Source organism: Aegilops tauschii, chromosome 5, assembly GCF_002575655.3.
Source record: "Aegilops tauschii subsp. strangulata cultivar AL8/78 chromosome 5, Aet v6.0, whole genome shotgun sequence".
NCBI classification, from domain to species: Eukaryota; Viridiplantae; Streptophyta; class Magnoliopsida; order Poales; family Poaceae; genus Aegilops; species Aegilops tauschii.
Window position 1 is genome coordinate 528,898,482 of NC_053039.3, and position 22,846 is coordinate 528,921,327.

General features: G+C 45.0%; 1 pseudogene; it reads left to right on the forward strand.

The window, feature by feature from the left end:
- Positions 1–6,867: 6,867 nt before the first annotated feature.
- Positions 6,868–11,250, forward strand: LOC109748219 (G-type lectin S-receptor-like serine/threonine-protein kinase SD2-5; annotated as a pseudogene).
- The last annotated feature ends 11,596 nt before the right edge of the window (positions 11,251–22,846 follow it).

Genomic DNA, 22,846 nt, shown 5'->3' on the forward strand with positions numbered 1-22,846 from the left:
CACACCACGGGGTCCTATTCAACCACCCCTCCACGGGCACCCCTCCACGGTCTACTGTTCATCCAACCCTCCACACCACGGGGTCCTGTTCATCCAGAGGCAACGCCACCGCTCACTGTTCATCCAACCCCCCCCCCACGCAACGCTCACTGTTCATCCCAGAGGCAGCATCGATCGGCTTCAGTTAGCAGCAGTATCGAAGGAATCGCTCGATCAGGTTCAGTTAACAGCCATCGATCGATCGCTCGGGTTCAGTAACGCGTAGCCCGCAGTGCAATCACTCGGGTTCAGTTAGAGCCCAACGCCTCGCTCGGGTTCAGTTAGAGCCAACGCCTCGCACACACGCGCGTACGTGTACGAGAGAAACGCGCATCGCTCGGCCCCCGACCTCCCACCGTAACCGGGAACTCCCCGAAATTTTCCTCGCCCTCGCTTCTACCACGGTTTTTTCCGTCATGTACGGCCCAAAGAATGTCATGCAGCTGCGTCTCCGGCCCGCCCAGGACGAAAAGCCCATTTTCTGTCATGATTTTTTGTCATAGAAGTAGGAGCCCACCACATCTATGATGATACCGGGTTTTGTCACAATTATCGTCATAGAAGTGTCATATGTATGACAGAAAAAAATTCGTTCGGCCCAAAATGTCACGGATGTGTCTTTTTTTTGTAGTGTTGCGAATGTCATCAGCTTCTGCCATCTTGCACAGATCGGTAAGACCAATCTCAGTGACGGTCCACAGCTCGCTGTTCATCGCCATGAGGCGCTTCTTCATCATGGCCTTCCACTTGGGATAATCGTGACCGTCAAAGATGGGTATGACGCGGTCTTCATTCCTGCGGTCGACATAACTAAAACTCCAGGCGGTTAAACCAAAATCACACGGAACAAGGGAGTACCTTGCTCTGATACCAACTGAAAGTGCGTTAAGTCGACTAGAGGGGGGGTGAATAGGCAATTTTTATGAATTCTTCACTGAGGAATTTCAGGATGAGGAAATTCCTAAGCGAAGAACTACTTACAGCGGAATAAGTACTCAGATGCATATATGACATAACATAAACTTGGACATTATGATGAAATGAAAACAGACACAGAGTACGGGAAGCGTAAGCACAGGATAACACAGGATGAAGACAAACTGACTGAAAAAATTGAACTAAGGAGATAAAGAAAGTCTTCAGTCAAAGTCTTCAAACAGATATGAACAAGCACACAACACAGCAATGAGGAAATGGAAGAGTTGAGGAAATAGAACCAGTAGGCTTGGTGAAGACAATGATTTGGTAGACCAGTTCCAACTGCTGTGACAGTTGTACGTCTGGTTGGAGCGGCTAGGTATTTAAACCTGAGGACACACAGTCCCGGACACACAATCCTCACCGTATTCTCCTTGAGCCAAGGTCACACAAACCTCGCCCAATCACTCGTGGTAAATCTTCAGGTGACTTCCAAACCTTCACAAACTCGGTCACTCGGCGATCTACGTAGGATCAATCTCTTCTGTGATGCTCAATCACTTTGGGTTTGTAGGTGTTTGGGTTTGGGTTTTCCTCACTTGATGATTTTGGCTCAAAGTCCTCGGAGGATGGGATGCTCTCAAATGACAAGTGTCAGTTTCTCTCGGAGCAGCCGACCAGCTAGTGGTTGCAGGGGGCGGCTCTTTATAGCCTAGGGAGCAGCCCGACATGATAAGACATAAATGCCCTTCATGATATGACCGTTAGGTGCGTAGATATTTTGGGACAGCTGGCGCGTAGCACAGCAACGGTTGGATATTTGAGGCTCGGATTCCTCAGGGCTGTCATGTTCCTCACTTGTAGGCAATCCACACTGGCGAATTCCTAACTCCTCAGTGAGAACAAATTCCTCAGAGACCAGAAGAATTTCGTCTTTGTCACTGAAGAAATTGACTGAATTGTATGAGATTTCCAATGGCTTCACTCAAAGGGATTGGTAGGTGTAGGATTTTGAGTTGAGCATCATTTGAAATTTTTTCCTTAGTATTTCCTCGACCCCCTTTAACAGTACGGTGTTTCCTATGACTCGAGAAAGAGAAAAATGAAACTACGAAAACAAAAGTCTTCACGCTTCATGTTCCTCGAATGAATACCAAGTCTTGAAGTTCACACCAATTTCTTCACTTTCAAAGTCTTCAGAAATCCAAAGTCTTGAATCGAAGAACTTCATTTTTAGGGGTCGACTTTCTCTGTAAATATCAAACTCCTCATAGACTTATAGACCTGTGTACACTCACAAACGCATCAGTCTCTTAACCTATAAGTCTTCAATACACCAAAATCACTAAGGGGCACTAGATGCACTTACAGATTACGCTAGCATCAGTAAGACCAGAGTTGACAGGGGAAATGAGAAGTGCCAAATATATGAACATAACACATAACAACAATTTGGTACACACATAACAGATGTTTGGTACAGCTAGTGCACAAAAGATAACTAGAGATTGCAGCATTCATCAGGTAAATATTCTAACATTTGTCTTGAGCTCCTTGAAACACAGAGGCTGGAAACTTGCCATAGTATGGCACATAGAGTAGACTTCGATACAGGTCAATGAACCTTGGAATGTTCAGAATCTGGCAGACTTTTCCAGTACTGATGCTATATGAGATGATCTTATTATTAGCAATTGTGTTGGCAAGGATAACTAGCTCTCTCTCCAAGTCAAATGCCAGGATTTGATAATCAAAATACCAAAATCCGTCATTGCAAGTATGGAGCATTATGTCCCTCCCAAATACATTGTTCATACTTAGACGACGCTTCACCACCCACCTATCAGATCCTTCCAAACTCCAAATTCGGTTCATGCAACCATCCGATTCTTGTTGTGCGTAACATAAGACCCCAGATGACTGGCAAAGACGCCCGTCAAAGCAATAAAACCTCTGATCTGGTCCATATGGAAACCCTGGCAACCGAAAGGTCCTGTGATTGAGCAACTATGTGCATGTGTCAGGTGCATCGCGTGCGAGAAGATAATGCCCCCATAAGTGCTCCACATACAACACCCCATTTACAAATAGCGAATAACCATCAAATGCATCGTCTGTTTCCACTAGTAGAAAAAGGGCCTTTTGTCCCGGTTCTGGAACCGGGTCTAAAGGGTCGTTACTAAAGCCTCCCCCTTTAGTCCCGGTTCTTACACGAACTGGGACTAAAGGTCGTCCACGTGGCCGCAGCCTGGAGCTCCACCTTTAGTCCCGGTTGGTAACACCAACCAGGACTAAAGGAAATTTTATGGTTTTTTTTCAATTTTTTTTGAATTTTTTTTATTTTCAAATTTCTGAATTATTTTAACCGCTAATCTCTAATCACCACCCCTCATCACTGCTCAATTTAACCTCTAATCTCTAATCACCCCTCATCATTCCAAATCATCTAACTTCCCGGACGGTCACCCATCCTCTCACTACTCCAGCCTGAGCACGCTTAACTTCCGGATTCTATTCTCCCTCGTTTCCAAGTCTGCACTTGTTGTTTTCCTTACAATAGTAAGATGTCAATCCTATTAACCCTCAGGAATTTAGCTTGAGCATGAAGTCACACATTTCACTGTTTGAGTTTGAAACTATTGTTTTAAAAAAATAATTATTTAGTAACACTAATATTTCTTGAATAAGTAGTTTGACCATAGTTTGACCACAGTTTGACCAGAATTCAAAAAAACTGAAATAATTATTTAGTAACACTAATATTTCTTGAAAAATTAGTTTGGCCATTGTTTGACCACAGTTTGACCAGATTTGACTAAAATTAAAAAAAACTGAAATAATTATTTAGTAACACTAATATTTCTTGAATAAGTAGTTTGACCATAGTTTGACCACAGTTTGACCAGATTTGACCAAAATTCAAAAAGCTGAAATAATTATTTAGTAACACTAATATTCTTGAATAATTAGTTTGACCATTGTTTGACCACAGTTTGACCACAATTTGACCAGATTTAACCAAAATTCAAAAAAACTGAAATAATTATTTAGTAACACTAATATTCTTGAATAATTATTTAGTAACACTAATACATCTTGAATAAGTAGTTTGACCATAGTTTGACCAGATGTAACAAAAATTCAAAAAAAATTGAAATTTGAGCATAACTTTTTTCCTTTTAGAATTTGAGGATTCTAAAAATTTGCAAACAGGCCGTAGGCGATCAAAATCGGATGCGGATTTTCGTGCTGAACATTTTGATATATTAGACGTTTTTTTCTGACATCGTATGCAAAAGTTATAGCCGTTTTACATTTTCCCTACACTTTTTGCAAAACATGTCCAAATTTAAGTTTTTAAATTTTCCTAACTAGTACATGTAGTAACATAACTACATTTCGAAGGATTTTAATTTTTGAAGTTCTTATCATTTTCTTTTGCTTTCTACAAAATTGAGAAGGCGATCCACAGGGGGGGTAGAGTTTGAAAATGGGACCTTTAGTACCGGTTCGTGCCATGAACCGGTACTAATGGCTCAAACCCCATTAGTACCGGTTGGTGGCTCGAACCGGGACTAAAGGTCTAACCTTTAGTACCGGTTGGTGCCACGAACCGGTACTAATGGATATCGCACCCTTTAGTCCCGGTTCGTGTCTCAAACCGGGACTAAAGGGCTCAGGTGAACCGGGACTAATGCCTTAGCCGCACGAACCAGGAACAATGCTCACATTAGTCACGGTTCGTGACTGAACCGGGACTAATGTGAATATTGCCCTGTGACCAAAGCCCTGTTTCCTACTAGTGTTCCCAAAGACAACTAGACCATGTGAAATCCTCAGAGAGAAATACCTTAACTTTAGTGTCATATCCACCATTTGGGCTTGAGCTTGACTCAAATTTGAAGACATAGAAGTGTTGAGACCATGATGGATCAAAACACAACTTGACATGAGCATAAGAGACGGCTGGTCCAGGTTCAGTATCTGGAAGTGCCATCCACTCTTGAGTTGCTGGATTGCACACGATGGCGTCGGAAATTTCTTTCGAGGACATACCACCATGATAACAAAGAACTAGGCCATTGCTGCAATACTTAAGCTCTAAGGGATGCTTAGTACATGGCACAAAGCTAAGTGTTGTGTCAATATCCCTGTCACTTGAGGGAAGTCCCGCAAGATGGATGGCAGTGTCATGCTCTCTTTTTTGGTACAGAAGACCGACGGGAGTTCTAGGGAGCTTCTGGCGGTAGTGCAAATCAGATGAGAAGGCAAGCCAAGACTTGGAGACACATTTGAAACGGCAAAAAGACTTCAGTGGCAGCCGACACAAGATCTCCACCACCAAATCATCAGTTAGTACGGTTGTGGTGATCCCCTGCCGAGGTTCCATATCTCCTTTGAGCTTATCTAGCAGATGAACTTATATCTACATCAAAAGAGAAGAAAATAGATGATATAAAACTGGGAACTTACTGTTTATGCAAAAGTGCAAGAAGCAATGATACCCATACTTTAACGATTAATGGAAGTTGCGAAAATTAATGGATTGAAGCTGAGATCAGAACTTGATAAATGGTAAACATTGACTACATGCTGGAAATATGGATGTAGAATCATCTCTGTCATTTGAACTGAAATACTACTATCCAACTTTCACACTAAAAACAATGACTAGTTTTTTTGTTGATCCCCTTCTAACAATGCTTTTGCGGTTTACACCAGAATTTGCAAACGGGGAAAATTGAAGCGGATTTTAGTATGGGCTTATGGCCTATGCTGAGTGGTATCACGGGGATTCACCATTTGGTTGACACGGGGTACTGCTACATATCTACTGGTTATATGTAATAATACAATCCCTATACTTTTTCCATGATTACTTCACAATTCATTTCACAATAAGTCGGCAATAATGAAAACATGATACATCTGTTGTCACAATGCGCAATGAGAAACAAAATGTAGATATGTAGCAGGATCTATAATCTTAGGGACATGTTAGGAGTCGTCAAAAGTTGAGACAGGTGCTAGGGCAAATCAATAGTATCACAGTATCCATCCGAAGTGCGACTGACCAACAGAAATGAGATCATACGCTCCAAACCGCGACTTCATTTCGCAGACGAAGACGATAGGGTGAGGAAAATGCGTCCGTTTCAGGATGGCTCACCAGCTAGGGCCTAGGGGTAGGGGAACGGACGGCGGTGAGAGCCAGGCTGCATCTGCACGAGCTCGGGTCAGAAACAACACTCAGCACCAACATGCGGCATTAGCCCGGATCAGAGGAATGGGAGCTTACCGCGTAATGGTTGCTTCCGGTCAGCTTACCGCGTAATGGTTGCTTCCGGTCGGTGAGCGTGGTCGGCGAGGAGGCAAGCAATAGAGAGGCTGACGAGGTGAGGCAGCGGGACGGGGATCTGGATGCTGCAGGAAGCAGCGGAGGGCCTCGCCGCCGCTCGCCGGAGAATGGGGATTCGCCGCTGCCAGTTCTGGGAGTGGAAAAGCGGCGACCATAATGGGGCCGAGGTTGCTCGTTAGGCTAAGGAAGAAAGAGGCTGTTACTGGGCTGGGCCGGGTTCCTGGTGGTCGTGGATAAGAGCTTCGGCGGCCTTCCGTACTGGGAATGCTCCCATAAACCAGTTTCACGTTTTCTCAAAAACAAAATCCCCTAAAGAAAACCAGTTTCACCTAAAAAAGATAATAAAAAAGGTTAGCTTTATCAAAAACCCAAGAGTAATTGAAGCCGATACCCCTGGCCAACGCAAGTAAACACAGCGTATTATATCCTTGTTTCATGTGGAATTAAGGTGCATGTTTATTACATCAGGTTGTCCACAGATGTCAATTTCACTTTATTTTGCAATTTTATTACATGAAACAAGGATATAATACGCTGAGTTCCTGCTGAAAATGCCTCACACCACTGGTAGTTCCTGTCTGAGCAAGTAGTTCCACACACACACGTTGCATGCCCAGAATATCCATTATGTTCATGAGATCAACACCACTGGTACTTAATCTGCGGTTCTCCAAATTAAGCAAGCATAACTTCGACAGGAGATGACATGCTGAAAAGGTGAGCACTAAAACGATCACACGAGTGGCACGCAAGGCCGACACTCACATAACAGCAGTTTAGTCCGACTCAAAAAATAAAGTACAACACTGATACCATAAATTGTAAAACATAGAATGATTCATCCTCAGACCTTGACTGAAAAGGATCTCGGCGTATGTCCCTTTGCCGACATGGGGTACCCCGAGTCGCCGTCGCCAAGTGCAGCACTCGGCAAAGTGTTTGCCAACATGCATATGGGCTTCCTCTAGTGATTATACATAGTAGTACAACATTTTTTTCGAGCAACCGGCAGAAGCTCCTTTCATTTCATTAAAAAGAATAAGAATTAGTCAGTTAGTAAGTAAAGCTGGCAGAAAACCAATACGTCATCAACGTACACATGAAGAAGAAACTGCGGACCACGCGAGCCGGCTCCACCACCCGAGCAAACAAAACTGACACTCTACAACCAGATCTAAAGTCGTCGCTCCGACATCCACGCCGGCACCAAGACCGCGCACCAGACAAGTCGCCGACTCAATCACCCAAGCAACCAGAGATGACAACCTACAACACCACCACAGTTGCTCGAAAAAAAAAAACTACAAGTGCATTTTACTTATAAATAGTTACGAAGAATCATAGCCTTATAAGTTGAAGAAAAAGTAGATAGCATTGTGTTGAAAAGAAAAAAAGAACAAACGCTGGACATCAACTTGCAGATTCAGTACACAAACTCGTGAAATCGACAAACAATTCGCAATGTAAATATCTGAGCAGCCAACATAAGCAACCAAGCAACATGCACCCCAGGATCGACGGTTAGCAAGGAGGATTCCATGGCAGACTTAATCACGAAGCTTCTTGTTTAACTGTGTTTACTCTGAAAATGCCTCCCTTGCCATCAACACCTGCTTTTCTTGACAGTATGATTCTTTTTTCGCTTTTCTCGGCAGTATGATTCTGACAGGCTAGGACGAGCATTTTCTCATGCAATGACTTTGAACAGCCAACCCGTGACCTTTTGGCACGCGTTTGGACAGTCCACGTACGGAGAGCTGAAAAAGAGAAACCACGCTGAGAGGCTCAGATGCTGGATTCAATGAACCGGAGACGAAGGAAGACCAAGACTCCGAGTCTATAGGCACCTCTCGTTGGGGCGAGGCCACCTTTCCGGCGAGCAAATCCATCTGCTCATTTGGCTCCGGTCTGCAGGTTTGATAATTTCTTCTTAGTCTGCTCCGATCTGCACCTCCCGTTTCTTGCCACCTAATTCGTCAAAAATGCAGTGTCTTCTTACACCATTCATATTCTTGCAGGCACCATGGGTTCTGCCAGTTTCTTCTTCGTCGTGCTCGCAGCTGCAGCATCATCTCTGGCCGTGCAGGGCCGCGACTATGACTACCCCGGATGCAAGACTGGGGATCAATAACAACGCCTCCCTCGCAACACGGTGGATCAACAACAACGTCTCCCTATCAGACAACAAGTACGCCGACGGCACAACCGTGCGCCCCATCGTCCTCCGTTCGACGAGGGTTGGCGGGCGCTTTCAGGGGTGGTCTTTTGGTGCAGGGTTCTTCTGCGCCTCCCCTTGCGACTTCTTCGTCTTCTCCGTCTTCATTGCAACCAACGGCGGGGCCTATGAGAATGGAGAATCACCACCACTTACCTCGTCGGGACCACAGGTTGTCTGGTCAGCCAGCAGGGCTAGCCCTGTCAGGGAGAACGCCACCATTGAGCTTACTGGGCATGGCCACCTGGTCCTCCGTGATGCTGATGGGAGGACGGTCTGGTCAAGTGGCACTTCAGGAAAATCCGTGGCTGGCATGGAGATCACGAAGCACGGCAACCTGGTGATGTTTGATCAGAAGAATGCCATCGTGTGGCAGTCATTTGACCATCCGACTGATTCATTGGTACCCGGGCAATCACTTACGGAAGGTATGAGGCTCACAGCTAATACATCTGCAACAAATTCGACTGAGAATCAGTTTTATGTGACTGTACTCCGAGATGGATTATACGGTTATGTCGAATCCACACCACCACAACTCTACTTCTCATATCCACCGGTGAAAAGTAATAAGACTGTAACTGATCCAACAAAAGTTACATTCCAGAATGGCAACCTTAGTATCATTTTAGAATCACCGAAAAAACCTTATCATGACTCACAGATTACCGTTTTCTACTATGGTATTGTTGATTATCTCATGCTGCCACTATCCCAGTTCAGTCAGTATATGAGATTAGAGTCTGATGGGCACCTAAGGCTGTATCAATGATCTGATAATGAAAATAGGTGGACTACGTCTGATGTAATGGAGATCTCTCGTAATTGTGATTTCCTAACACCGTGCGGGAGGGAGTACGAGATCTCTGGTGATTGTGCTTACCCAACAGTGTGCGGAGCGTACGGGATATGCACAAATGCACAGTGCACATGTCCTCCTGAGGGTACTACTAGTTCGAACTACTTCAAGCCAGTGGATGACCGGAAAGCAAATCTTGGTTGTACGCCACTGAGTCCGATCTCTTGTCAGGACATGCAACACCATGAGCTCTTAATGCTTACAGATGTTTCCTATTTTGATCACAGCCACGCCATTGTGAATTTAACAAACAGAAATGATTGTAAGCAAGCCTGTTTGAAGAACTGCTCCTGCAGGGCTGTTATTTTCAGGTATGGCCAGGAAGATTCCAATGATGAATGTTTCTGGGTAACAAAGGTTTTCTCATTGCAATCAATAAAGCCTGAAGCTGCTCATTACAACTCCACTGCTTATCTCAAGGTGCAGCTTAGCCCTTCAAACTCCAGTTCTGCTCCTTCTCCAAACAAAAGGAAGGTCATGTTAGCCATTACACTTCCAACAACATCTCATTGTTGCCATTCTTTATCTGCAAAGGAAGAGGAAGTATGAAGACAGCGATGAAGACTCTGAATTTGATCAATTATCATCAGGAATGCCAACGAGGTTTTCTTTTGAGAAGTTGAGAGAATGCACCGAAGGTTTCAGTAAAATACTCGGGGGAGGTGGATTTGGTTCTGTTTTTGAAGGGAAACTCGATGAAGAGACAGTTGCAGTGAAACGTTTGGAAGGAGCTAGGCAAGGAAAGAAAGAATTCTTGGCAGAGGTTGAAACTATTGGCAGCATTGAACACATCAATCTCATAAAGTTTATTGGCTTCTGTGCAGAGAAATCTCAGAGGCTTCTGGTATATGAATATATGTCAAGAGGGTCGCTTGATAGGTGGATCTATAACCGCCGTAATAATGGCCGTCTAGACTGGTCCACCCAGTGCAAGATTATTCTAGATATTGCAAAGGGCCTATGCTATCTTCACGAAGGGTGCAGACGAAAAATTGCTCATTTGGACATCAAACCAGAAAATATTCTCTTAGACGAGAACTTCAATGCCAAAGTGGCTGATTTTGGACTATCCAAGTTAATAGACAGGGACCAAAGCAAGGTAATGACAATGATGAGAGGAACACCTGGGTATCTGGCACCAGAATGGTTAACATCGCATATCACTGAAAAAGTCGATGTGTACAGCTTTGGTGTTGTTATCTTGGAAATAATGAGTGGAAGAAAAAGTATTGACCGTTCTCGGCCTGAGGAGGATGTTCATATTATTTACTTATTACGAGAAAAGGCTCAAAATGATCAGTGGATTGATCTGATTGTCGATAATAATAGTGATGATATGGTCGCAGGCCAGGAGGAAGTGATCCAAATGATGAAGCTTGCAATGTGGTGCTTGCAGAATGATAGCAGCCATAGGCCTTCCATGTCAATGGTGATCAAGGTGTTGGAAGGTACTATAAGCGTTGAAAGTCACATAATTCAGAGCTTTCTCAATGCAAACTCAGTCATGTCTGTTCAAGATAATCAATACCTATACTCGGTTCGTGAAGCATCTATCTTATCTGGCCCACGGTGAAAAAGGTGGTTAATGCAGCCAAGAAATTCCACAGTGCAGAGTTTGATTTTTGCAACTATTCTCTATTGTATCCTATAATATTTGTGCATTGGAAGCATGTTTTAAATGGCACCAAATTAATAATTGTTGGCCAGTATGTTAAGCGAAGTTGTATCTCTCCTCATAACGAGGCAGGTTTTCCATGGAACCATAGGTGAGTAGTATAAGCAAAGTCTGTATCTGCTCTGTTAGGTAATTTTCCAGGGTATTATAAACATGTTTATTTGAAAACTAGCTTTTCATAAGGGTAATTTTGATGTTTACATTCCTAATTTTGATATGCCATGGCATCATAATGATGTAAGCAGGTTCAACCATCTATCAGCACCCAAATAAATAGTTCTGCTAATTTGTATTTCTCTTCTTGGATGGCGAAACAGGAAAACTAGACCAAGTCTTTTGACCGGATCACGAGACACGTCACGTGATGGTTAATATTCCTATTGATTCTTTTAGTGAGTTTCACGATAAACGATCTTCTAAATTATCACTTCAAATTAATGTAAGGAAACAAATGACTAGACAATTGTGTAGTTTTGCCATACAAGAAAAATCATGTTTTGACTGTAAGAGACAGTACTAAAAGGAAGATAATTGAAGTTGAGAGGAAGATAATAAATTTGGCAGTTACCAAACCTCGAAAACGTTTTTTTTTTCTGAGAACCAGAAAAGAGCGGGAAGGATCCAAATTATCTGAGGTTGCACCTTCTTCACCTTTATCGTAATAATCTCCATGATGAGTAATGACTGTAGCCTCGTTTTTCCCCAATGGTGTAGAACTGTCCAGAGCCGTTGTTTGGTTGTCTGAAACAGGGAGATTTGTGCCTGGTATTAACATTGAAAAGTATATTTAAATTTTGAATCATTAAAACTGTAGGACATAGAAAAGGCTAAACAAAAATCTGAAGACCACGCAGAAAACTTTAAAATCCAAAGTTTAGATTGGAAATTTTGACATTCACAAACGATTTTCAAGAAAAGAAAAGAGGGCAATAACTAGCATGTGTGGAACCAATAAAACTTGCTTCCTTACCACGGCCCGATTCCGACATGAGTAAATCTTCTGGATATGAAAGGGTAAGGAGGATCTTTCAAGGATCAAATTGGCGGTGAAAGGGGATCGCCGGAGGGAGGCGCGCTCGCCGCCGTAGGGTTTCGGACTGACTGAGGCTGCTCGCTATGGCTTTGGATGGAGAGGCTCGTATTGGGCCGGGCCCTGTCCCTCCAGCGCTAAGTGCGGGGATTTTTTATTTCCGACGAAAGAAGCCCAAGTCTCGCCATTTGTACCCTTTTGAAGTTTCGAATATGACTAGGACGGGTTTAAATGAGTGCGGATTTTTGGAGGCTGAGCTCCAGTGAGCTTGGTATTTTCAAAATATCAAAAAGCATATTTAAAAGTTTCCAAAAATCTGAAAAAATCCATGGAAATATATATGTATTCCGTAAGAACGTGTTAAATTTCGTCAAAAAATGTTGTGATTTGTAGGCTGTACAAGAAAACATAATTCCGGCCCAATAACAAAAATAAAAGGCCCGTTTAAAAATGTGTACTTGTCTTTTTTCTGTACGCCACATGTAAAAGTATAATGCTGTGAAATTTTGCCCATATGTGTGCACATGTGTTCACAAATAAATTTGGAATTTTTCACTCTCCAAAAAAATGAATTTTAGAAAAAGCTCACTGGAGCTCGGACTTCGTTGGCATTTTTCGGGGTTTGTATGCTCTTCCCAGAAAAAAAAACTAGGACACCTCTAATCTAAAAAAGATATTAAGTGACTAGACCGGATTAATTTTTCTATGGCATCACAATTTTTTTTTAAAGTGTCACCCTGGGGAAAGGTTCCCCACCTGAATATATTTCAAAGAAGTTTTTTTTTACATGAGAGTTTTTAGGAGATACGCCACAATTTGACATGATACCTAAGAGCCCCCAAAAAAAAAGATCCCTAAGAGTCCCAAGTCACAGAAAAGAAATACTAAGCCGTTTTGACTGGGCTCATGATCCTCATGAGTTGCTCCCCTCTACCACCCCAAGTTACATTTCTGGTCGATGACTGGGCTCCGCTGGTGGCTTGCCGAGCAATTCACACAAATTTCTTAAGCAGCCATGCCCTGTCCATCATGGTCATCCTTTAGCCCTCTCCAGGTTATAAATAAATCTCATTCTCTCCTTTCCTCATGCCGATTTTTCATTATTATTTTGCTATGTTTGTCCGGCTCGGGAATCACAAGGTTGTTCATGTCCAACGGAACACAAGCATGTTTTTAATATATATTACTTGATTCTTATCTATGTTGAAACTACAACTGCAAGGCACTGTGTTTCAGATCAACGACGCTTTATTCATTGGTTGGGTTGCCAGTTTTGAGCAGATTGTTGTCACTGTTGTTGAGCAGAAATTATATTATCTGGATGGCTAGATTTTTATTTGTGTCTGTGTCAAAGGTCGCAGAATCTTGTAGCTGCGGTGACGACGAGACCTTCAGTTCCTTCTTTTAGGACGCCTGCTGCAAAATACACCTTCTGGATAAGGTATGTATCATATGGTTGCTTGTTTCTCCAGCACACACATGCAATACGGACTTAATCATGAACAAAGAAATATAATAATAACCATTTATTATTGCCTCTAGGGCATATTTCCAACAGATACATGAGTAATACAAGTTTGTCTAAGACGAAATAAAAGTCTAATTTCATTCACCAAGGAGGCATAAACTGGACGATCAACTTCCCCAGAAGATATCAAAGATACTGCCATGCTTGAATCAGATTCAATTGCAACAGGCAAATCATATCTCTGTATGGCAAGTGATAATCCTTCCATGATCCCACACAGCTCAGCTTCTAGTGGATATCGGCAAGAAAATAGTGATCTACATGCCGAGAAGATGATCTTGCCCTCATTGTCTCGAAGAATTATACCAGCACCAGCATCATCGCTTGCTACAAACGAGCCATCAGCATTCAATTTGACCCAGCCATTAACAGGCGGTACCCATCTAGCTTCAAATATCGCTGGTTGTGGTGGTGTGATCGCCGCCCCAATATGCTGATCAAAAGATATATATCCCTTTCCTTTCGTTGGATCCATCTCCGAATTTAACTTGATGCCAATTAATTCATCCAGATATCTCCTCAAAAAGCTTACCGAGGACTCCATGACCGGCGCTGGCTTGTGATGCACAATTTCATTACGCACATACCAACCCATCTGGGCGCCGTCGTCGTCCTTGCACATTCGCGCGTGGTACCGAAGAGACGCACGAGGAGGTCGAGCAGTCCGTGTCGTCATCCTCTTCCCTCGGCGTCTCGAGCCGAGGATACGGACGAGGAAGCCAAGCAATCTGTGGTGTCTTCATCGTTGTCCTCGCTCCTCGTCGCGGCGCTATCGGAGAAACGGGTGAGGATGCCGAGAGTTGGAAGTGCGGCACAATGTAGTGCTTTGTTTGATGGGGAACTATCTTTGTATGCCAGCATTTTTTTAGTGCTTTGTTTGATAGAGAACTAACTTTGTATGTCAGCATATTTTGTTTAGGTATTGGATCCCATGTTAAATTTCCACTCAGTAGCAAATGAATAAACTGTGAGTGCAACAAGAGTAAAATGCATGGGTGGTCCTAATCTTTCACCAAAGTGTCAATTGGGTCATAATTCTTTCAATATGCACATCTACGTCCTAGTTCTTTTTAAGTGATTCATCTGAGGTCTTAAATCAGTCTGACCAACGGTGACCAGCTTGCTTGGGGTTTTGAACCTGGCCACATCGACAGGAGGGCCCGGGCAGGAGATTTCCCAGGGCCGGTGGTTGGGCATTTATGCAATGCGTCCCTTGCAAATCTTTTTTTCATTCATGGTCCCTGGATCTTCTCTCTTGCTCTCCCTGCGTCCGTTTCATCGCCATGTTCCCCTCAAGTAGTTCATACACTAGGAAGCGTGGCAGGAAGAAGCCTCTACCAGCGCTGCTTCCACCGCCGACAGATGCCCTTCTTTGTTCGCCGCTACCAGCGGGGACACTGTCGTTGGTGTCGTGCCCTAGCCGCCGCTTTCAGTCAACCATTGGTATTGTGTCTAAATCAGAGGCAAACCCTGGAAGATTTTATATAAGTGCCCCAATCACCATGTAAGATTGAAGTTTTGCTCGATTTAGTGCTTTGCTCACTATTGTTCATTTCGAAACCAGTTCTCTGTTTCTCGTGTGTGTGAATTTGTGCACCAGATTGAACCCAATCCTCGCCAACTTTACTATTGAGAATATGGGCAAATAACCACATCGATTTCTTGTTAAAAAATGGGCACGTTAGTCATGCATTTAGCAGTGTTGATAATGTACTCTTGAATTGCTGCTCTAAGTTCAATCACAGTCAAGAACACCATGCCTATGTGAAAGTTCACATCTTTCATGTTCTCTGGCCTCCACCTTTCGAGCTTCACTTTTTTCTTCATGTTTTCCTTCCTTGAGCATCAACTACTTACACTTCCTTTGCTGAATCACTATCTTGAAGCTCCGAATCTTGCAGCTCTTGCAACTCATATGGATCATAGTCATAGTCCTCCCCCCTTTAGATTTCTTCTTTTTTTGCTAAAATTTCTCATCTACCCATTCTTCATAGAGATCATCATCATCTTTACCTACTTAATTGTCAGAGTCAACCCAGTCTAAATCCCATTCATTGTCATCACTGTCACTGCCATTTTCATAGGGGGATTCTTTTCCTAACACAAGTTTTCTCTTGATTCTTCTTAGCTCATGTACAACACTTTGTGCCATTGGTGGAACACTGCCACTCCCTTCATTGTTACATTGTTGTTGTCTGCATGACATTGATTAAGTCTGACTTTCTTAGCTTTAACCTTAAACCTAGGACTGGCCCTAATTCCAGTACTAAATCCAGGAGACTTAGGGCTTAGCTGAAGGAAATATGCCCTAGAGGCAATAATAAAGTTATTATTTTATTTCCTTATATCATGATAAATGTTTATTATTCATGCTAGAATTGTATTAATCAGAAACTTAGTACATGTGTGAATACATAGACAAACAGAGTGTCCCTAGTATGCCTCTACTTGACTAGCTCGTTAATCAAAGATGGTTAAGTTTCCTAACCATAGACATGTATTGTCATTTGATGAACGAGATCACATCATTAGAGAATGTCTGATGGACAAGACCCATCCGTTAGCTTAGCATAATGATTGTTAAGTTTTATTGCTATTGCTTTCTTCATGACTTATACATATTCCTCTGACTATGAGATTATGCAACTCCCGAATACCGGAGGAACACCTTGTGTGCTATCAAACGTCACAACGTAACTGGGTGATTATAAAGATGCTCTACAGGTGTGTCCGAAGGTGTTTGTTGGGTTGACATAGATCGAGATTAGGATTTGTCACTCCGTGTATCGGAGAGGTATCTCTGGGCCCTCTCGGTAATGCACATCACTATAAGCCTTGCAAACAATGTGACTAATGAGTTAGTTACGAGATGATGCATTACGGAACGAGTAAAGAGACTAGCCGGTGACGAGATTGAACTAGGCACGATGATACCGACGATCGAATCTCGGGCAAGTAACATACCGATGACGAAAGGGAACAACGTATGTTGTTATGCGGTTTGACCGATAAAGATCTTCATAGAATATGTAGGAACCAATATAAGCATCCAGGTTCCGCTATTGGTTATTGACTGGAGATGTGTCTCGGTCATGTCTACACAGTTCTCGAACCCGTAGGGTCCGCACGCTTAATGTTCGATGACGATTTGTATTATGAGTTATGTGTTTTGATGAACCGAAGTTTGTTCGGAGTCCCGGATGAGATCACGGACATGACGAGGAGTCTCGAAATGGTCGAGAGGTAAAGATTCATATATTGGAAGGTTACATTCAGACACCGGAATGGTTCGGGTTGTTTCGGGTGAAATTCGGAGTATCGGGAGGTTACCGGAACCCCCTGGGGAAGTAATGGGCCTTAATGGGCTTTAGTGGAAAGGAGAGGAGGGCCTCAAGGGGTGGCCGCGTGCCCCCCCATGGGCTGGTCAGAATTGGACTAGGAGGGGGCGGCGGCCCCCTCTTTCCTTCTCCCCCTTCTCCTTTCCCTTCCTTCTCCTAGTTGGAATAGGAAAGGGGGGCGAATCCTACTTGGACCGGGAGTCCAAGTAGGACTCCCCCTTGGCGCGCCCCCTCTAGGGCCGGCCTCCTCTCCTCCCCTCCTTTATATACGTGGGAGGGGGGCACCCCAAAGGCACACCAAGTCTTCTCTTAGCCATGTGCGGTGCCCCCCCCTCCAGAGTTACACACCTCGGTCATATCGTCGTAGTGCTTAGGCGAAGCCCTGCGCCGGTAATTCATCATCACTGTCGCCATGCTGTTGTGCTGACGGAACTCTCCCTGGGCCTCAACTAGATCAAGAGTTCGAGGGACGTCATCGAGCTGAACGTGTGCTGATCGCGGAGGTGCCGTACGTTCGGTACTTGGATCGGTTGGATCGCGAAAATGTTCGACTACATCAACCGCATTACTAAACGCTTCCGCTTTCGGTCTACGAGGGTACATGGACACACTCTCCCTACTCGTTGCTATGCATCTCCTAGATAGATCTTGCGTGATCATAGGCAAATTTTTTGAAATACTGTGTTCCCCAATAGTGGCATCAGAGCCAGGTCTATGCGTAGATGTTATATGCATGAGTAGAACACAAAGAGTTGTGGGAGATAATATTTATACTGCTTACCAGCAACGTCTTACTTTGATTCGGCGGTATTGTTGGATGAAGCGGCCCGGACCGACATTAGATGACCGCGTTCATGAGACTGGTTCTACCGACGTGCTTCACACACAGGTGGCTAGCGGGTGTTTGTTTCTCCAACTTTAGTTGAATCAAGTTTGACTACGCCCGGTCTTCGTTGAAGGTTAAAACAACACACTTGATGAAAAATCGTTGTGGTTTTGGTGCGTAGGTAAGAACGGTTCTTGCTAGAAGCCTGTAGCAGCCACATAAAACTTGCAACAACAAAGTAGAGGACGTCTAACCTATTTTTGCAGGGCATGTTGTGATGTTATATGGTCAAGACGTGATGCTATATAAATTGTTGTATGAGATGATCATGTTTTGTAACAGTTATCGGCAACTGGCAGGAGCCATATGGTTGTCGCTTTATTGTATGAAATGCAATGGCCATGTAATTGCTTTACTTTATCACTAAGCGGTAGCGATAGTCGTAGAAGCAATAGTTGGCGAGACGACAACGATGCCACGATGGAGATCAAGGTGTCAAGCCGGTGACGATGGTGATCATGACGGTGCTTTGGAGATGGAGATCAAAGGCACAAGATGATGATGGCCATATCATATCACTTATATTGATTGCATGTGATGTTTATCCTTTATGCATCTTAATTTTCTTAGTACGGCAGTAGCATTATAAGATGATCTCTCACTAAATTTCAAGGTATAAGTGTTCTCCCTGAGTATGTATTGTTGCTACATTTCGTCGTGCAGAGACACCACGTGATGATCGGGTGTGATAAGCTCTATGTTCACATACAACGGGTGCAAGCCGGTTTTGCACACGCAGAATACTCGGGTTAAACTTGATGAGCCTAGCATATGCAGATATGGCCTCGGAACACTGAGACCGAAAGGTCGAGCGTGAATCATATAGTAGATATGATCAACATAGTGATGTTCACCATTGAAAACTACTCCATCTCACGTGATGATCGGACATGGTTTAGTTGATATGGATCACGTGATCATCTATATGACTACATGGATGTCTATCTAAGTGGGAGTTCTTAAGTAATATGATTAATTGAACTTTAATTTATCATGAACTTAGTCCTGATAGTATTTGAATATCTATGTTGTAGATCAATAACTTGCGATGTAGCTCCCTGTTTATTTTTTGATATGTTCCTAGAGAAAAATAAGTTGAAAGATGATAGTAGCAATGATGCGGACTGGATCCGTGATCTGAGGATTATCCTCGTTGCTGCACAGAAGAATTATGTCCTTGATGCACCGCTAGCACTACAAAAAAAAGACACATCCGTGACATTTTGGGCCGAACGAAAAAAAATTATGTCACACTTATGACACTTCTATGACGATAATTGTGACAAAACCCGGTATCATCATAGATGTGGTGGGGTCCTACTTCTATGACAAAAAATCATGGTAGAAAATGGGCTTTTCGTCCTGGGCGGGCCGGAGACGCAGCTGCATGACATTCTTTGGGCCGTCCATGATGGAAAAAACCGTGGTAGAAGCGAGGGCGAAGAAAATATCGGGGATTTCCCGGTTACGGTGGGTGGTCGGGGGCCGAGCGACGCGCGTTTCTCTCGTACGTACGCGCGTGTGTGCGAGGCGTTGGGCTCTAACTGAACCCGAGCGAGGTGTTGGGCTCTAACTGAACCCGAGCAAGGTGTTGGGCTCTAACTGAACCCGAGTGATTGCACTGCAGGCTACGCGTTACTGAACCCGAGCGATCGATCGATCCCTTGCTGTTAACTGAACATGAGTGATTCCTTCGCTACTGCTGCTAACTGAAGCCGATCGAACACTGCTGCCTTCTTCCCTGGATAAACAGTGAGCGTTGTTGAGGGGGTTTGGATGAACAGTTCCCAGTGGGGGGTTGGATGAGCAGGACCCCATGGTAGTAGAGGCCGTTGCCGCTGGATGAACAGTACCCCGATCGATCGGGCCGGTGGATGAACATGACCCCGTGGAGGGCTGGTTGAACAGTAGCCGGTGGAGGGCTGGATGAACAGTAGCCGGTGGAGGGCTGGATGAACAGTAGCCCGTGGAGGGGTGGTTGAACAGGACCCCGTGGAGAGGGTTGGTTGAACAGTAGCCGGTGGAGGAGCGCGCGATGGAGACTGGATGAACAGGAGCCCGTGGATGAACAGTCGCACGTGGAGGCTGGAGGAGGTCGATGGTGGAGATGAACAGTATCCCGTGGAGTCCCGTTTTGCGGTACGCCACACCCCTCCCGATGAACAGGACCCCCGTTTCGACCCTAGCGCCCAACACAAGTCCGTTTCCTCCGTTTTGCGGTACGCCACCCCCTCCCGATCAACAGGACCCCGTTTCGACCGTAGGAGGTGAGGAAGTCCTAGATTAAGGGATCCTCGGGCGTCCGGACTATGGTACGTAGGCCGGACTGATGGGCTGTGAAGATACAAGATCGAAGACTCTCTCCCGTGTCCAGATGGGACTCTCCTTGGCGTGGAAGGCAAGCTTGGCGCCCTGATATGAAGATTCCTTTCTCTGTAACCGACTTTGTAAAAACCTGGTCCCCTCCGGTGTCTATATAAACCGGAGGGCTTAGTCCGTAGAGGCAATCATAATCATAGTCATACAGCTAGACTTTTAGGGTTTTAGCCATTACGATCTCGAGGTAGATCAACTCTTGTAATACTCATATTCATCAATATCAATCAAGCTGGAAGTAGGGTATTACCTCCATAGAGAGGGCCCGAACCTGGGTAAACATCGTGTCCCCCGTCTCCTGTTACCATCAACCTTAGACGCACAGTTTGGGACCCCCTACCCGAGATCCGCCGGTTTTGACATCGACATTGGTGCTTTCATTGAGAGTTCCGCTGTGACGTCAAAGACAGGATTGATGGCTCGCCTTGTTATCAAGGACAGTGTCACCTCCGGAGGAGTACTGGCCCCAGGCAAAACCCTCCGGTTGGGCGGCTTTACCATGACTGCCCGTTCGGCCGTTAAGCCGACGATGACTTCTCGAGTCATCGCAAATCCCCTCCGTGTTGACTCCGAATACTCCAAGCAGATGGATCCGGCGGAGTTGTCGTCTTTAAACGAGCTCCTAGATCGCATCGCCGCCTTGGGGTCGCTACAGACTACGATCGGATTGGGCTTAAACCCGACTAGAGAGAAATTAAAACTCCACCGATCACCCACCAGATAGCGGTAGTAGAGGAGCAAGATGACAACTCTTCCTCTATACTGAGGACGAACTACGTTCGGATCTCCGAGCTCGAAGAGCCGGATACCTGCCTTTGGAGAGATACGCCCTGCCCTCCGAACCTAGAATCAGATGACGGGCCTGAAAAATCAGTTGATATCCCGGAGCCCGAGCTATTAAGTTCGGAAGTTTTTCAAACTCCGGATTCCAAATCGGGTCAGGGTTCGGATCTAAAGACACCCACCCGCCCAGATATAAACGATCTCATGCACATACGACAACAGTCTCAGGAAACAGTCCATAACTTTTGGGCCAGATTCCTCCGTTCTGGAGGGATGGCTCGATAGGCCATGCAAAATACACACAACACCGGATACCATACCAACCCACAGCCTTAGAGCATGTTGGATACTCCAGCAAGTGGCCAAGAGCGGCGAGGAACTCCTCACTACAAATACCTCAGATCAACACCCCCCGGAAGCCGACGACCTCAGAGTATTGACGGTCTTCGAAACCTTCGCTTCAAATAACAGGCGCAAAAGGGCACTCTGTGACCTCGCCGAAGTCTGCCAAGTCGCAGCAATAAACCCCTGGAACGACATGGCCATAACTTTCAACACCGGCGATGAACCAAAATTCAGGACAGTCCGGGCACCAGCCGCCTTGGTCCGTAGTCCAATCGTGGGCGGCTTTCGGCTTACCAAAGTGCTCATGGACGGCGGCAGCAGATTAAACCTCATCTACGAGGACACACTCAACAAAATGGAAATAGACAGGAGCCGCATCGAGCAAAGTAGCACGACCTTCCAAGGAATTATTCCCAGTCGGGAGGCGCGATGCGCGGGAAATATCACACTCGATGTGGTATTCAGCGCGCCGAAGAATTATCGGTCCAAAGAAATAACCTTCCAAGTGGCCCCTTTCAACAGTGGATATCACGCCCTATTAGGGTGAGATGCATTTACACGCTTCCAAGCTATACCTCACTATGGGTACATGAAGCTCAAGATGCCCGGGCCCAATGGTATCATCAGTCTTGCCAGTGATCCGGACATAGCACTCTGCGCCGAAAATAAAACCGCATCCCTGGCCCTCGAGGCATTGTCCGAAGCCCTCGCGGCCGAAGAATTAACCGCACTACATTCCATGGTGGATAGGGACGATGTAATCCTGGACAAGCAACCCAAATCCACCTCCTTTAAACCAGCAGACGAAATAGTCAAATTTCAAGTCCACCCAACAGACCCCAAGAAGACAGCATCCATCGGGGCACAGCTGGACCCAACGGTTGACGCCGCGCTACGAGAGTTCCTGCGCGAGAATTGGGACATATTCGCCTGGCACCCTTCTGATATGCTAGGAATCCCACGCAGGTTGGCCGAACACAGCCTCAATATATTGAAGGGATATAAACCGGTCAAGCAAACACTGCGGTGCTTTTCCGAACCCAAACGTCAAGCTATGGGGGAGGAGCTAGCCAAGTTAATCGAAGCTGGATTCATTAGAGAAATAAAACACCCGGACTGGCTAGCAAACCTGGTGATGGTGCCAAAGAAGGATAAATCCTGGCGCTTGTGCGTCGATTTCAAAGACCTTAATAAGGCCTGCCCTAAGGATCCCTTCCCCCTCCCCCGCATCTTCAGTCATTGCCCCATGGACCGAACCCTTCTTGGCCTACCTTAATAGGCAAGTACTCCCTGAGGATCAAAATGAGGCTCACCGCATTGTCTAGCGCTCGAAAGCTTACAAGGTTCACGACGGAGAACTCTACAAGAAAAGCGCTACCGGAGTACTTCAAAGATGTATCTCTGAGGAAGAGGGGCGGCAGCTCTTGGTTGAAATTCATGCCGGTCTCGGTGGTCACCACGCCGCAGCTCGGGCCCTTGTAAGCAAGGCCTTCCG